Genomic DNA, 17384 nt, shown 5'->3' on the forward strand with positions numbered 1-17384 from the left:
GCAGACGAATGGATAAGGAAGCTGTGGTACATATACACAATGGAATATTACTTAACCATTAAAAAGAATACTTTCAAATCATTTCTAGTGAGGTGGATGAAACTGGAGCCTATTACACAGAGTGAAGTAAGCCAGAAAGAAAAACACCAACACAGTATACTAACACATATATACGGTATTTAGTCAATCGGTAAAGATAACCCTGGATGTGAGACATCAAAAGAGACACAGATAAATAGAACAGTATTATGGACTCTATGGGAGAGGGTGAGGGAGGGATGATATGGGAGAATGGCACTGAAGCATGGAAATTATCATATGTGAAAGGCATCACCAGTCCAGTTTCGACGCATTATACAGGGTGCTCGGGGCTGGTGCACCGGGATGACCCGGAGGGATGGGATGGGGAGGGAAGTGGAAGGGGGGGTCTGGAAGGGGAAAACATGTACACCCATGGTGGATTCATGTCACTGTATGGCAAAACAAATACAATATTGTAAAGTTAAAAAATAAACTAATTTAAATAATAAAAAAATAAAAAATTAAAAAAATAATAAAGATAAACTGCAAGGGGAAAAGAACAGTAGGAAAAGCAAACAAAGAAATAAATGTAGAAAAAATAATATAGGATTAAAAAATTAAAATTAAAAAAAGAGAAAAGAAAAAAAAAGGAAAACTCCACAGAACTGCAAAAGCCCAATGTAGAGGCATAGGTTTATATCAACAATAAAAAAATGTAACTGAGAAAAAAAAAAGCTCAGAAGCTTAATTAGATTTCATAATGCCAGATAAATCGACAACTACAACAGAGGGAGCAAAAAAGAGAACAAAAAGGAAAAAAATCCAAAAGAATCTATAGAACAAGTCAAAACATAAGAATAATAAATATTTTTCTTGAGTCAGTGCTGTCAGAGTCCTTTCCCTCACTGGGGGTCATACTCCACCTCATCTCCTTAAGATGCCCTCCAACACTGTGCTAATCTCTGGACCTGCTGTGGGAGCAGCTCAGATTCTAATCTGGTTCTACTCCTGTGTGTTCTTGCCTCCAATGTCCACAGCTATCAGAACTAGTGCATTTTCTTTTGTGGGAGTTCTCAAAAATAGAGAATGCTTCACGAATATGCATGTCATCCTTGCACAGGAGCCATGCTAATCTTCTCTATATTGTTCCCATTTTAGTATATGTGCTGGTGAAGGAAGCACTCTTTTACTATCTTTGATCTGAAAAAACAGGAGTTCAGATATAACAACCTCCTGACCCAAGTCACCAAGATTGCTGATTAAATAGCTCATTAGCTTCACCTTATGTGTCAAATTCTTTGGCCTGAATTAAAGTACATGAATTGAATTGAAAATTCTTGCATTTTTGATGAGGAGTTACTTTGTTATGCTGGTTTTTCCATACTATATTTCATTATGAAATTATAAAGAGCTTATTGGACTGGATTCCCAAAGATTTCAAATGGATATTTGTCCTTTTGTTAGCTCTGCAAGCTTTGACTGCTCCTTCAGTCATGTACTCAAGGTCTTCGGAATTGCCTCTAACCCTAACTATGACAATTTGTGAGCACCTAGACCATAATTTGATGTAGGAGACTTGCTGTTACTAATTCACTATGAAGTCTTCTACCCGACCTCTGATTTTGGCATAATCTCTTTTAGCCTTGACGGTACACAGAAGTGCATAATATATTTGCAAATTATAAATTATCCCAAACTCATAAAATATTTTATTTTTTACAATGTAAACAATTTAATTCTTTTGGATTCTGTATATAACATTTTTATTTATAATTAGAAATCAGTTTCCTAAATACCATTAGTTTTTTAATTTAAAATGTAGTCTACTAAATAACATAGGCAGTCATTGTTTAGTCACCAAGTCATGTCCGATTTCGTGACGCCGTAGACTGCAGCCTGCCAGGCTTCCCTGTCCCTCACCATCTCCCGGAGTTTGCCCAAGTTCCTGTCCATTGAATCGGTAATGCCATCCAACCATCTCATCCTCTGTCACTCTCTTCTCCTTCTGCCTTCAATCTTTCCCAGCATCAGGGTCTTGTCCAGAGTTCGCTCTTCACATCAGGTCGCCAATGTGTTGGAGCTTCAGATTCAGCATCAGTCCTTCCAATGAGTATTCAGGGTTGGTTTCCTTTAAGATTGACTGGTTTGATCTCCTTGCTGCCCGAGGGACTCTCAAGAGTCTTCTCCAGCACAGTTCGAAGGAATCAATTCTTCGTCGCTCTGCCTTCTTTATGGTCCAGCTCTCAGAACTGTACATAACTACTGGAAAGACCATAGCCTTGACTATACAGAACTTTGTCAGCAAAGTGATGTCTTTGCTTTTTAACATACTCCCTGGGTTTTCATAGCTTTCCTCCCAAGAGGCAATCTTCTTCTAATTTCATGGCTGCAGTCACAATCCTCAGTAATTTTAGAGTACTAAAAGAGGAAATTTATCACAGAGGCAGTAGGATAAACTATTTTATATTTTAAATTTCAATTTTAAAATGCTCTCCTATCAAACTTTAGAACTTTGAATTCTTGCAAGATATTGATTATAGAATGTAATACAAAAAAATTCAATTTTTAAATTTAACTTCAGTGATAATATACATATATATTTATACATATTAGTATTTGGTTATGAAATTCCACAAGAGTTGGATATACAAATATTGAACATTCTCCACTGAATTTAACCTCATATCAAGCAATTTTAAAAAAAAATCCTTCTAAACTCATATTGCCAGTTCATAATTATTTTCAGTTTGAAAGTCTATTCTTTTAATTAATTTCTCAGTTTAGACTATCCACCTTGATTGAAAAATATCTCAATTCAATATTTTCATGATCAGCATTCATCTGCATTCTAGATTGCTCTCTAAATTTCTAGGGGGAGATTAGAAGTGTTCTTGGGTCAGATTTGGGGAGCATCAGACTGTCTTTTTTTGCTTGACCTTGTCCTTCCTGGATGGGTAACTGAGTATCTATTGCATTTTAAACTTACACTCTCATTGATCTAGCAATGTTCTTACCGGAATTAATCTTATTAAAAAAAAATCAGATAAGTATGCCAAGATGCAAGTACAAGGATGGTCAGTTTTGGCATGATTATATAATAAGAAAAGCCAAAATAAAAAGGTCCCTAAGTATCAACAAATAAGAAATAATAGAATATAACACAACCATTAATCAGAAATGTAGGCTTAAAGGCGCTAATAGCTTGTTATGCTGGAAGGGAAAAAGAAATAGGACAGTATCACCCTTTTTATATAAACATGAGTATATAAATAGATTGAACATTTCTGAATGAATATGCAAGAAATTGAATATGAGCTCTTTTACATAAATCTTTATTTAAAAAATAAGACAGAAAACTTAAAATAATGAGCAATATCTTTTGTCCAATATTATGCCACATTTTTGGTCAGTTTATCTCTTTCTATATTTATTTCTATATGAATTACACATGATTTTCCTCTTCATTTTATTGATACTCATTTCTCTCTATAGCTTTTGTAATTTAAAAAAAAAGCAAGCTTTATCTTCTGTGTTTTGTTTTAACAGACTTACAAGTCACATCAAGCTTTTCAAACAATACATCATTTTGATCTTAGCTCCTGCTGGTCTTATTCCAGTGCCAAATATCTGTTACACCTTTAGGTTCCGTACCACCATTTTTGGCAATTTTTTGTGGATATGGTTCTATGTACATCATAGAATTTGCTATATATTTGTTGAAATACATAAATGTAACATATGTCTCATGAGTTCTCCTATCCAGAAAGGAAAATTTTAAAAAAAGCTAGGTCTTAAATATCTGATTTTTCTGCTTGATTATGCCATTTAATACTTAAATGTGGTCTAGAAGCTCAGTAAATATCAACTATAGTTTTTGTTTGTTTGTTTGTTTGTTTACTGTTACTTAGCAAATAAATAAACTTTCTCCAGTAGGTGATACTGAATTTTAAACATTTGTTTCTACCACTCAAAGTTTAAACTCAGCAAAAAACACATTAAAAAAAATTAAGTAGCAATATATTGAGAATTTGCTTCACAATCATTGATTTTTAATCAGATGTCTGCATTTACCTGCAATAATTCCTTGAAAAATGACTGAAATAACTTTAATATAGAAAAGTTGCCATGTATCTATAATTACACTTTCCACTTGATGAAGGTCAGAAGACATTTTGAAAATATGGGAAAATAAAATGATGTTAGCAGAATTTACTAAATGAATTCTAATATGCTAGGATACCCAAAGTTTCATACACTGTGGTAAGTTTTAGTTTCACTAAAGACAATATAAGAAAACAGAGAAAGAAACAAAGTATTAATTTTCATTCTGATACAAAATGTGCTTAAAATTTAATATCCTGAAAATGCTAGGGCTGCCCATGACCTTAATTTCAATAGATAGCATGAAGAGTGAGAATTCAGTTGTACCATACAGATTTCATTCAATCAAGAGAATAATGAAACAAAAATGTCCTTCAGAAAAATGCCAAACTACTTATTGACTAGTGGTATAGAAACTACTGGAGCAAATAGAATTTGGGGCCTGTATGACTTATGGAGGTCCCTTTATAAGAATCAAGGCCAAAATTCCAAGAGAATGGAAAGAGATGTGATTATATCATTATCAGCTTATTTTAAAATAATGTTTATTGTGAAAAGAAAAGGCTAATATATATTAAAATCAAGTCAAATTTGACAGGTCAAATTTCTAATTCCATTAGTTTTAAATTAAGACATTTATTGTAAGGTTAAAACTTAGAATTTTCTCAAGCATAAACAAAACATGTTAGTTTTTCCAAAATTGATGCAATAGTCATTTAGAAACACTTCAAGTTTTTATAAAAAGTGATGAATTCAGTTATTAATTTGTTATCGTTATAGTATCTTAAAACAAAACACAGCTAAAAGTTGGCACATGCTCATTTTACTGGATGATAAATTATCTGCCTTTGAAAAGTCTCTTGATAATGAAATTAACTTTGAAAACTTTTGAATAATAACTTGTCAGTAAAAAATTCTAGGTGAAATACTATGGCATACATTTCATGGGTAATGTGAGGAAATTTAATAGTTCCATTAATAAAAATGAGGTGTCAAATGGAAGGAAAGGTAACTACATGTTTGTTTTCTATATGTGAGTGTATTTTTGTCTTGTAAGTAAATTCATTTGTATCATTTTTTTTCGATTCCATATATAAGTGATATCATGGGGAAAAGGGTCAATTAGGAGTCTGGGATTAAAATATACACACTCATATATAAAGTAGATAATCAACAAGGACCATATAAAACAGACAATTATATTCAATTTCTTATAATAACCTACAGTGGAAAAAACTCTTCTCTCTCTGTCTCTCTCTGTCTCTCTCTATCTCTCTCTGTCTCTCTCTCTATATATATATATGCTCATGTCCATATATATATATATATATATATATACACAGGGCTTCCCAGATGGCACTAGTGGTAAAGAACCTGTCTACCAATGCAGAAGACGAGTTCAATCCCTGGGTTGAGAAGATCCCCTGCAGCAGGGCATGGCATTTCGCTCTAGTATTCTTGCCTTGAGAATCCCATGGATGGAGGAGCGTAGCAGGCTACATACAGTCCATGGGATCACAGAGTTGGACATGACTGAAGGGACCTAGCACAGCACACACACATAATATATACACACATAACTGTATCACTTTACACCTGAAACTAACACAACATTGTAGATTATTTGTATTTCAATACATTTTTTAAGTAAAAGTACACTAACAACAAAAATGGAAAGAAAGCTACAGACAAGAAAGCTATACCTTTCTCCTGCATTCCCGTTACATTTGTTAACAATGTCTTCTCTCCTTTTGTTCTGGGAATAATTTTGCCACTGATTCCATTTGCCTAATCTCTCTTCTCACCTCTTTCTCCCTCCTTCTTGCCCTCTGTTGACACAGCTTCCTTCTCTCCCCTTCTGTTTGCTCTATGCTTCTGCTCCTTGGCCTTCTACTCTGCTTCTGGGCTCACTGCTCCCTCTCCCACTCTCTTGCTACTCTCTTTCTCTTTTTCTCTAGCAGTTTTTCAAAATAACTCTTTCCAGCTACCTTTCTTCTTTCAGACCCACATAGTCATCCAAGTGATCTGCCTATAAGAAAAATTTGGATAATGCTATTAAAATTTTTAAATAGAAAATATACTTAAAATATAAAACTTAAAGCAACTAAAGTTCATAGATTTAAAACTCCCTTAAATGTGTTCCTACTTTTTTTTTTTTTCAGTCTGATCACTAGCCTGCTGTGTCTCATGTAAAACTTAGCCACCCTGGAATGACTGCTCTCTATTTTCTGAATAGGCTGCTAGGTGCTCAGTATTTGCTTGTGTAGGTTCCTCTATATTAACCCACACAACTGGTACATAAAGGTATAAGCTTTATCTCAGTCTATTGCAACTTTCAGGAAATATGTGCCACAATCAGATACAAACTCAGATATATCCAATTAGCACAACACTTGAAATGGGAAACTAAATACCAGATTTGGCAAAACAAACAAACAAACAAATACATTAAATCAGTCAATGTGCTTGTTATATGCCAGTCATATAAATGTGATGCATTTGATTGTTTCACTAATAGATGTACTTTAGCAGAAAATGAGAAAATTAAGTAAGAATTTTCATAAACTTTCTTGGGGAAATCACAAACTAAAGCTAACATCTACTATGAAAGTGAAACTGAAAGTAAAATCCCTCAGTTGTGTCTAACTCTTTGCGAATCCATCGACTATATGATCCAGTGAATTTTCTATGGAAAAATACTGGAGTAGGTAGCCTTTCCCTTCTCCAGGGGATCTTCCAAAACCAGGGATCAAACCCAGGTCTCCCACATTGCAGGCAGATTCATTACCAGCTGAGCCACAAGGGAAGCCCACATCTACTATATTGATCAATATATGATATCTTGAAAGTAAGTTTCAGTTCAGTCCAGTCATTCAGTCGTGTCCCACTATGCGACCCCAAGGACTGCAGCATGCCAGGCCTCCCTGTCCATCACCAACTCCCAGAGTTTACTCATGTCCATTGAGTCGGTAATGCGATCCAACCATCTTATCCTTTGTCATCCCCATCTCCTCATGCCTCTATTCTTTCCCAGCATCAGGGTCTTTTCCAATGAGTCAGCTCTTCCCATCAGGTGTTCAAAGTATTGCAGTTTCAGCTTCAAAATTAGTCCTTCCAATGAATATTCAGGACTGATTTCCTTTACGATAGACTGGTTGGATCTCCTTGCAATCCAAGGAACTCTCAAGAGTCTTCTCCACACCACAGTTCACAAGCATCAATCCGTTGGTACTCAGCTTTCTTTATAGTCCAACTCTCACATCCATACATTATTATTACTAGAAAAAACATAGCTTGGACTAGACAGAACTTTGTTGACAAAGTCATGTCTCTGCTTTTTAATATGCTGTCTAGGTTGGTCATAACTTTTCTTCCAAGGAGCAAGCATCATTAAATTTCATAGCAACAGTCACCATCTGCAGTGATTTTGGAGCCGAAGGAAAGAAAGTCTGTCACTGTTTCCATTGTTTCCCCATCTATTTGCCATGAAGTGATGGGACCAGATGCCATGATCTTAGTTTTCTGAATGTTGAATTTGAAGCCAACTTTTTCACTATCCTCTTTCACTTCCATCAAGAGGCTCTTTAGTTCTTCTTCACTTTCTGCCATCAGTGTTGAGTCATCTGCATATCTGAGGTTATTGATATTTCTCCTGGCAATCTTGATTCCAGCTTGTGCTTCATCCAGTCCAGCATTTCTCATGATGTACTCTGTATATAAGTTAAATAAGCAGGGTAACAATATACAGCTTTGACGTACTCCTTTCCTGATTTTGAACCAGTCTGTTGTCCCATGTCCAGTTCTAACTATTGTTTCTTGACCTGCATATAGATTTCTCAGGAGTAAGGTCAGGTGGTCTGGTATTCCCGTCTCCTTTTTAGAATTTTCCACAGTTTGTTGTGATCCACACAGTCAAAGGCTTTGGCATAGTCAATAAAGCACAAGTAGATATTTTTCTGGAACTCTCTTGCTTTTTTGATGTTCCAACAGATGTTGGCAATTTGATCTATGGTTTCTCTGCCTTTTCTAAATCCAGCTTTAGTATCTGGAAGTTCTAGATTCATGTACTGTTGAAGCCTGTCTTGGAGAATTTTGAGCATTACTTTACTAGCGTGTGAGATGAGTGCAATTGTGTGGTAGTTTGAGGATTCTTTGACATTGCCTTTATTTGAGATTGGAAGGGAAACTGACCTTTTCCAGTCTTTTGGCCACTGCTCAGTTTTACAAATGTCCTGGCATATTGAGTGCAACACTTTCACAGCATCATCTTTTAGGATTTGAAATAGCTCAACTGGTATTCCATCACCTCCACTAGCTTTGTTCATAGCGATGCTTCCTAAGGCCCACTTGACTTCTCATTCCAGGATGTCTGGCTCTAGGTGAGTGATCACACCATAGGGATTATCTGGGTTGTGAAGATATTTTTTTGTATACTTCTTCTGTGTATTCTTGCTACCTCTTCTTAATATCTTCTGCTTCTGTTAGGTCCATACCATTTCTGTCCCTTATTGTGCCCATATTTGCATGGAAAGTTCCCTTTGTATCTCTAATTTTCTTGAAGAGATATCTAGTCTTTCCCATTCTATTGTTTCCCTCTATTTCTTTGCATTGCACTGAGGAAGGCTTTCTTATCTCCTTGCTATTCTTTGCAACTCTGCATTCAAATGCGTATATCTTCTCTTTTCTCCTTTGCCTTTCACTTCTCTTCTTTTCTCAGCTATTTGTAAGGCCTCCTCAAACATTTTGCCTTTTTGCATTTCTTTTTCTTGGGGATGGTCTTGATCCCTGTCTCCTGTACAATGTCATGAACCTCCGTCCATAATTCTGCAGGCACTCTATCAGATCTAATCACTTGAATATGTTTGTCACTTCTACTCTATAATCATAAGGGATTTGATTTAGGTCATACCTGAATGGTCTAGTGGTTTTCCCTCGTTTCTTCAATTTAAATCTGAATTTGCCAATAAGGAGTTCATGATCTGAGCCACAGTCAGCTCCCGGTCTTGTTTTTGCTGATTGTATAGAGCTTATCCATCTTTGGCTGCAAAGAATATAATCAATCTGATTTCGGTATTGACCATCTGGTGATGTCCATGTGTAGAGTCTTCTCTTGTGTTGGAAGAGGGTGTTTCCTGTGACCAGTGCGTTCTCTTGGCAAAACTCTGTTAGCCTTTGCCCTGCTTCATTTTGTACTCCATGGCCAAATTTTCCTGGTACTCCAGGTATTTCTCGACTTCCTACTTTTGCATTCCAAAAGAAAAGGACATCTTTTGGGGGAGTTAGTTCTAGAAGGTCTTGAAGGGCATAGAGCCATTCAACTTCAGCTTCTTCAGCATTACTGGTCAGGGCATAGACTTGGATTACTGTGATATTGAATGGTTTGCCTTGGAAACAAACAGAGATCATTCTGTCATTTTTGAGATTGCATCCAAGTACTGCATTTCATACTCTTTTGTTGACTACCATGGCTACTCCATTTCTTCTAAGGGATTCTTGCCAAATTACTTTGACTGAAACTGAAAGGGATGTAGAGCAGTGTGTCAGCTGACAAGGAGAAGGTAGAGTGTTCTACCCAAACATGTGAAAGCCTGGGGTGAAAAAGAGCAGGACCTCATCACAGGACTGAGAGTTAACCTAGATATTACTAGAGACTAGTGTGAAATGACAGACATACTGAAAAATGAATCAGGACCTGGGGTTGTGTTACAGGGTTCAGATTTTAACCTAGAGACATTTAAAAGATAATGAACTACAGGAATACTACATTGTCTGCTCTGTGGGAACCTATATATTCACAAGAAAATCTACGAATTTTAAATGACAAATCAATGACTTATAGTTTGAGCTTCAGATGTAGACACACATTCTTTGCAATGTCTCTAGAATCTGCAGGGCAGACAGTAGCATCTCAAGACTGTGTTTCAAATATACTTTTGAAAAGTATAACTTAGAACTAACAGGATGTATTTTGGATTAACATAGATAAGAAATTAAAATAATCAGGTATATCTTAACCAATAATGAATAAAATTTAATAAGTTACAGTTTAGTATAGTTATTATAGGATTAATAACAATTATGGATCATTATATAAGAATTCTCAATGTTGAATGCATGCAATATATCTTTATGAATGAGATATAATTTATTAGAAGAAATATTCATTGAAAATGTTACCTTTATGTACAAGGAGAATATTTAGAATCTACTAAGAGAATACTTAAGAAATATTTAGAATAAGCTGCATTACTAATTTACTTACAAGATGTCATTGAGCTCCATTTTCTAGATAGTCATTAGTAATGAAAGCTTCTCTCTCACATATAAGCATCTTACTTCTAAGAATTAATGAGTATAATTGATCATGGCACATTGTTGGCATTTTCTAACAATAAAGTAAGTTGTGTTTTCCCAGAAATGGCTTCAGTCTTGCCACCAGTTTGAGAAAGTTTAGTTAAGGACAAATGAGGTAAGTCACTGGGAGCCTGTTGGTGCCCCTTGACTCCTTTTCACTGCAGAAAATAACTTTAGTTCAAGGGTAGATTTAAGTTTTGTGGAGCTATTTTCAGGAAAAGAAGATAATATTATGAACATAATATTTGATAGGAAAGTAAATTTTACACTGAGATTACATATATAAATTAACTGAAATGTAACTAATATCACAAAATTTACAAAATCGAGGAGAAAAAAGAATATTGATTAATCAGATCCTTGAAACATAACTAGTATATTGTTCGGTTGCATACTCTTAGATCAACTATTCATGTGACATTGACTACATAACGTCATTTCCATCAAGTGAGTAGAAAGATAATTATTCTACCAGTGTAGCCAATAGAAAATATTCATAATTGGGATTTGTAAGACACCAGGTGCTACTATTGCTAAAGAACCTGCCTGCCATGGAGAAGATGTAAGAGACATGGGTTCAATCCCCGAGTTGGGAAGATACCCTGGAGGAGGGCATGGCAATCTACTCCAGTATTGTTGCCTGGAGAATCCCATGGACAGAGGAGCCTGGCGGGCTGCAGTCCATAGGGTCGCACAGAGTCAGACATGACTGAAGTGACAATGCATGCACACACATGGCAGTTTTACATAAAGACATTTGTACTAGCACATATAGTTTGTGTGTATGCTCAGTCACTTTAGTCACAAAAGAGTCCAACTCTTTTTGACCCTGTGGACTGTAGCCTGTCGGGCTCCTCTGTCCATGGGATTCTCCAGGCAAGAATACTGGAGTGGGTTACCATGCTCTTCTCTAGCGGATCTTCGCCACCCAGGGATGGAACCCACAACTCCTGCCACTAATAGTTTGGGGCTCTACAAACAAAGGAACACTGGTAAATTATATTTGTACAATTTCCATCATAAAAGGAAAATAGATGGTAGTTTTTAAATTTACCCTCTGCATTTTCAATATATTCCTCATAGGAATGTTCATTTTGACAAAGCATCAAAAAGACCTACTCTTCTGCTTGACATTTTGACATGCTTGAATGCTGAAAGAATTTTTCACACACTAGCTTTCACAGACTTTATTACTTTTTTCCTCCATTACTCCCATATTTCTAGGACTTGGCAATGTAAGATATACCCATAAAATGACGAGACCTTTGGACTTTTGACTTATGCAGATGGGTCAGCAAGTAGGCAATAGATATTTTCTTGAACATCATCCTACATAAATAGCTAGAAATAACCTAACTTCTATGTACAGTGATTACAAACCCTATAGTCCCCTAAAATCAAATACTTCAGTCACTTCAAATTCACTTTGGCTGGATCCCCAAAATGGCCATTGTTAACCAACATGATAGAGAGGAAGTCAGAGAGGAAAGTGACTGATTATAGTTGAAATATATTAGTGCTTCAAATTTTATAGAAACATCTGATAATGTGAAAACACAGTAAACGACCTTCTCAGTTTGCATCCTTCTACAAACTGTAAAGGGCTTCCCTGGTGGCTCAGATTGTAAAGAATCCACCTGTAATATGGGAGACCTGGGTTCAATCTCTAGGTTGGGAAGATCCCTTGGAGGAGGGCATGGTGATTCACTCCAGTATTCTTGCCTGGAGAATCCATGGACAGAGGAGCCTTATGGGCTGCAGTCCATGGGGTTGCAGAGTCAGACATGACTGAGTGACTAAGCACAGCACACAGCACACAATATGGACAAAAATTTTATGTATTCATTTTCACCCAGATTCCAGAATAATTGCTCATTTTCCTTGCTTCTTCAAGGTGGCAAGCCCTCTGTTCCCCCTTCTGCCCAACACATAATATTACTAGATCTGAAGTGCTGTACTGTCCCTAAAGGCTTTCCTATATTTAAGTTTAAATATATTAATAATTAATATATAATATATTATATAATATATTATATATAATAATAATTAAATATTTTAATATATTAAATATATTTCCTACATTTAAGTTCCTCTTAAATTAAATTGTTTCTATATTTGTAAATGCTTTTAGTTAATCATTCAGATTGTACTATCTGTTTGCTACATTGAATCTGATTGACATACCTTCTTGGATTTCAGTTTTTATCTTAAATATAACTTTCTTATCAAGTTCTTTCTCAACCAATTTTTATCTTAAATATAACTTTCTTATCAAGTTCTTTCTCAACCAATCTGTTGGTATCTTTTTTTTTTTTTTCTATCATGGTATTTATTTTTTCTCACAGCGCTTATCCAAATTAGTAATTATATATTTATTTGCATTAAACATTAGTCCCCTGGTACCAAATGCAGTTCCTGCCACATAATAGGTACTAAATAAGTATTCACAGTAAAACACCAGGGTAAGGTAAATTCATCCAGTCCATATTCCCAAACAAGGTGAGTTTAAGTTTTTACCTTTGGAAGGACAGGTGGAAATGGAAGAGAGGATGAGATGTAAGTCTACACATAGGGAATTGACAGACAACCCTAATCCACAAAATGTTTGTCCTCCAACTTGTTCTCCTTGGACCATCCCAGAATATGGGCATCAAACAATAACAAAATATTTAGCTACTGAGCTAGATCATAGCTAAAATCATAGCTCCTGAGCCAGATAGTCCCTCACAGCCACAAGAACAGGGGTTAATCCATTGATATTTAAGCTAATGTGCACATCTCATATTAGCTAATGCCAAACCACAGCTGGGATCACAACTCTTGGTAGGTTTGTTAAACTGTAATCACTTTTGGTCATATTATTAAATTAGCAGGAATGCTATCCTGAATTTATAAGGCTGTGTTTTCTGGATCTTGCTTACTGCATCATAGCAGGGTTTTATTGTATTGCCTGAATGGGTGAATGAGCTTAAATTTATCAGTATTTGTTCTATTTTAAAGATAACAAATATTTATTATTAAAATAATGAATGTGACATAATGAAAAGAATTTTTCAAAGACTGAGTTTAAACTAGCACTGTTTTGAGGGGAATAAAACCATTTACCTTTGTAAATAGAAGTTGTTAACTGTTATCGAAATGGTTTAAATTTTCTATTTTCTTCTTAGGAAAATCATGCACAACATATTGGGAATTATGTATTCAGGGAAATCAAATAACTGTTTCTATTTTTGCACATGTATTTTTATAAAATTTAAAAAACAAGTTTGCATACATTAAATCACTTGAGTATAAAGACCTTATGAGTTATCTACTTATATGGTAAATAGATTCAATCAACATTTATTCTAGCTCTGTTAACTTTCTCTTCTTATATTTTGAAACTAGTATCTAATTTTTCTAGGCCACTTCGCATATAGAAGAGGCCATGTGGCAATCTAACCAAGGAAAGTATTTGGAAGTGTTGGGGATTTCAGGAAAGTGTCTGCATTTTGATACAGGATCCTACACTTTCTCCTTCATTACTTTTTCTTCCTGATTGGGTTGTGGTCATTAAGAGTGGTTCATAGCAGAGATATTTCAATAATTAAGAAAACCTCAAAACATCAAAATACTAGCTCTGAAATCCTTGAGATGTTGAACCAAGGCCAACAACTGCCTCCTTCTTGGCATCTTGTTGCATTTTAGTAAAATACCTTTCAAGTTTATTTAAGCTTCACTTCAATAGCATATCATTTTCTATCAAGAGAATAGAAAGATAGATAATTTACTTTGTCTCCTATGATATTAACAGTCAAACATAATGATAGAGTGACATTGGAATATTATTATTTATTCAGTGGGTAAACTGATGTTCCGCATAGTTCATACACATTTATACATAAAATATAGGGTGCAGTCTGGATCTAAATCAGGGGAAGAAGTACTCTCATTCACTAGAAGTTTACTACCTAGAAGAGAAACAATACTTGCCTTAAAACTAATATATTGAAATATGTGATAATTTATTAGGCTGAGTGGCTTAATAGTTCAGATCAGTTCAGTTCAGTCTCTTAGTCTGTCCAAATTTTTGCAACCCCATGGACTGCAGGACGACAGGCTTCCCTGTTCATCAACAACTCCCGGAGCCTACTCAAACTGACGTCCATTGTGTCAGTGATGCTGTCCAACCATCTCATTCTCTGCCGTCCCCTTCTTCCCCTGCCTTCAATCTTTCCCAGCATCAGGGTCATTTCCAATGAGTCAGTTCTTCACATCAGTTGGCCCAAGTATTGCAGTTTCAGCTTCAGCATCAGTCCTTCCAATGAATACCCAGGACTGATTTCCTTTAGGATGGACTGGTTGGATCCCCTTGTAGTCCAACGGACTCTCAAGAGTCTTCTCCAACACCACAGTTCAAAAGCATCAATTCTTCCGTGTTTAGCTTTCTTTATAGTCCAACTCTCACACCCATACATGACTACTGGAAAAACCATAGCTTTGACTAGACGGACCTTTGTTGGTAAAGTAATGTCTCTGCTCTTTAAAGCTAATCCTTTTTTAGTAGTTATGTGTCAGTCACTTTTCTATCCAATTTATATATGTTAACTCTTTTTAGTCTCAGCATAATCCTATTACAAACATGGTATATTATGCACATTTCACAGAGGAGAAAACTTAGGGTATAAGAACTTTGAGTTTTTAAGGAACTTGTCAGAAGTGACAGAGCCAATAAGTGACCAGTGACAGAACTGGCATTTGGACTCAGGCAGTCTGGTTGTAGCATATATGCTCTTAACCATTACCTTATAGTATTTCTCACTGATCTGCTCATGTTGGTCTTAATGAAGGAGATATTTCATCCTAATTTTAGGACAATATAATTAAAACTTACAGAATTTTTTTAAAAACACAGTATTTAGATGCAATAAATAGAGAAAAACTATTAACACTCACATAGCACTTAGGATGTGCCTGGCACTGTTCCATATAATTTTCATGTCTTAGCCCATTTAATCCTCATAACAAAATAATAATTGTTGAGGCTGGAAGTATTTATTATCTCTATCTTACAGAAGAGAAAATTGAATTCCATAAAGCTAAGACACTTGCCCAAAGTTGCAAAGCTAGTAAGTGGTGCAGTTGGGATTCTAACCCAAGAAATTTGACCCCAACATTTGGCTCTTAAACACTTCAATAAAAAGCACATAACCTTCTTTTCAGTGCACAAATAGTAAAGGCTGGTAAAATTTATAGATGAAATAAAGAATATTTACAAAACAAGGGAAGTTTCATGGAAGGCGAACTTTGATTTGAATTAATTTTGAAGAGAGAAGAAAATAAGTAGCTTTAAAACATAAAATTGAGATTCAGAATTTATTATGAAAGATGAAAAACCTGGGAAAAATTTCAAAGTATCAGAGTCAAGTAGAAGTGTGCCGTGCCATGCTAAGCTGCTTCAGTCGTGTCTACCTCTTTGCAACCCTATGGACTGTAGCCTGCCAGCCTCCTCTGTCCATGAGATTCTCCAGGCAACAATACTGGAGTTGGTTGCCATTTTTTCCTCCAGGGGATCTTCCCAACCAGGGATTAAACCCATGTTTCCTGCAAGTTTCCTACACTGCAGGCAGATTCTTTACCTCTGAGCCACCAATACAATTATTCCAATCCTTTTAGCAAAGTGATGCAGAATAAAAAGATAGAGAATGAAAGAAGGAAAGAAATGAAGAAACAGAGGAGGGACTACAGAAAGGAATTTTGGAGCCAACGGAGAGTTTGTTCACCCTCTGCATCTGCAACTTCTAAAAATGGAGAGGCACCATAGGGAGAAGGAGAAGAGGCCAGATGAGAGAGGAAGGAGAGGATCAATCACAACAGTTGAACCCAATAAGGTTTATAGTTTGAGAAAGGTCAGATATCCAAATAAATCTGGAAAGATCAAGAATCAGTGCATAAAAGAGATGATGAATAAAGCACACTAGATTGGTGATTCAGAGGTATTAATTTTCTTTGGAAACGACAGGCTAGATCTTCCATCCATGCCCTATCGAGTTAAAGTAGATTTTTTTTCTTGGCATCTACAGAACAAAATGTCAGCATTTATAGAAATGATGGTGTATTTCACTTTACAAGGTTGTCTGTGAAAAAAACTATGTAAATTGAATTATATTTTTACTGCACCTATGGAATTTTCAAAGCAGAAATACAGTTCTGTGATCCAACAAAAAACAAACAACCATTTCTAAAGAGAATGATTTATTTCTGCTTCTTTGTTTTCAGTAAATTTAAAATTCATGTAGATGCCTTTTGTAGGGCTTCCCTCATAGCTCAGTTGGTAAAGAATTCACCTGCAATGCAGGAGACACCAGTTCGATTCCTGGTTGGGAAGATCCCCTGGAGAAGGGATAGGATACCCACTCCAGTATTCTTGGGCTTCTCTTGTGGCTCAGCTGGTAAAGAATCTGCCTGCAATGTTGGAGACCTGGGTTTGATCCCTGGGTTGAGAAGATCCCTTGGAGAAGGGAAAGGCTACCCACTCCAGTATTCTGGCCTAGAGAATTGCATGGACTATATAGTCCATGAGGTCGCAAAGAGTCAGACACAATGGAGTGACTTTCACTTTCAGATGCCTTTTACTGATACTTCAATAAACCTGTTTTTTTTTTTTTTTTTCTTGTAAGTACAATATTAGGCCCCATATGGGCCACTATGGTGATAAAATACAGTTTGAAATTTCTTGTCAAGATGGCTTTGTATGTTCAGGTGTCAAGGAGCCCCCTTTGCTCCAAGTATATCCCAATGACAGATAAAATACCAATGAGTGAACCAAGCACATACAATAAGATTCGAAAAAGGTAAACATCTCCATAAATAAACACAAAACTAAAATATCAGCTTAAATTGCAGATCTTCTGAGCAATCAATCAAAA

The 17384-nt window shown here is 35.8% G+C and overlaps 1 protein-coding gene and 1 non-coding gene across 3 annotated transcripts in view; both read right to left on the reverse strand.

Moving 5' to 3' along the window:
- The window catches only part of GNAI1 (G protein subunit alpha i1), a 727470-nt gene that overhangs the window by 594325 nt on the left and 115761 nt on the right, over positions 1-17384 (reverse strand). The gene's annotated exons all lie outside the window — the stretch shown is intronic.
- Positions 1097-1203, reverse strand: LOC145525002 (U6 spliceosomal RNA). Its single transcript, XR_014068023.1, has one exon. It is a non-coding gene; the product is annotated as a U6 spliceosomal RNA (small nuclear RNA).

The sequence above is a fragment of the Giraffa tippelskirchi genome, chromosome 10 (assembly GCF_054371585.1).
Source record: "Giraffa tippelskirchi isolate mGirTip1 chromosome 10, T2T-mGirTip1v1.2.pri, whole genome shotgun sequence".
NCBI classification, from domain to species: Eukaryota; Metazoa; Chordata; class Mammalia; order Artiodactyla; family Giraffidae; genus Giraffa; species Giraffa tippelskirchi.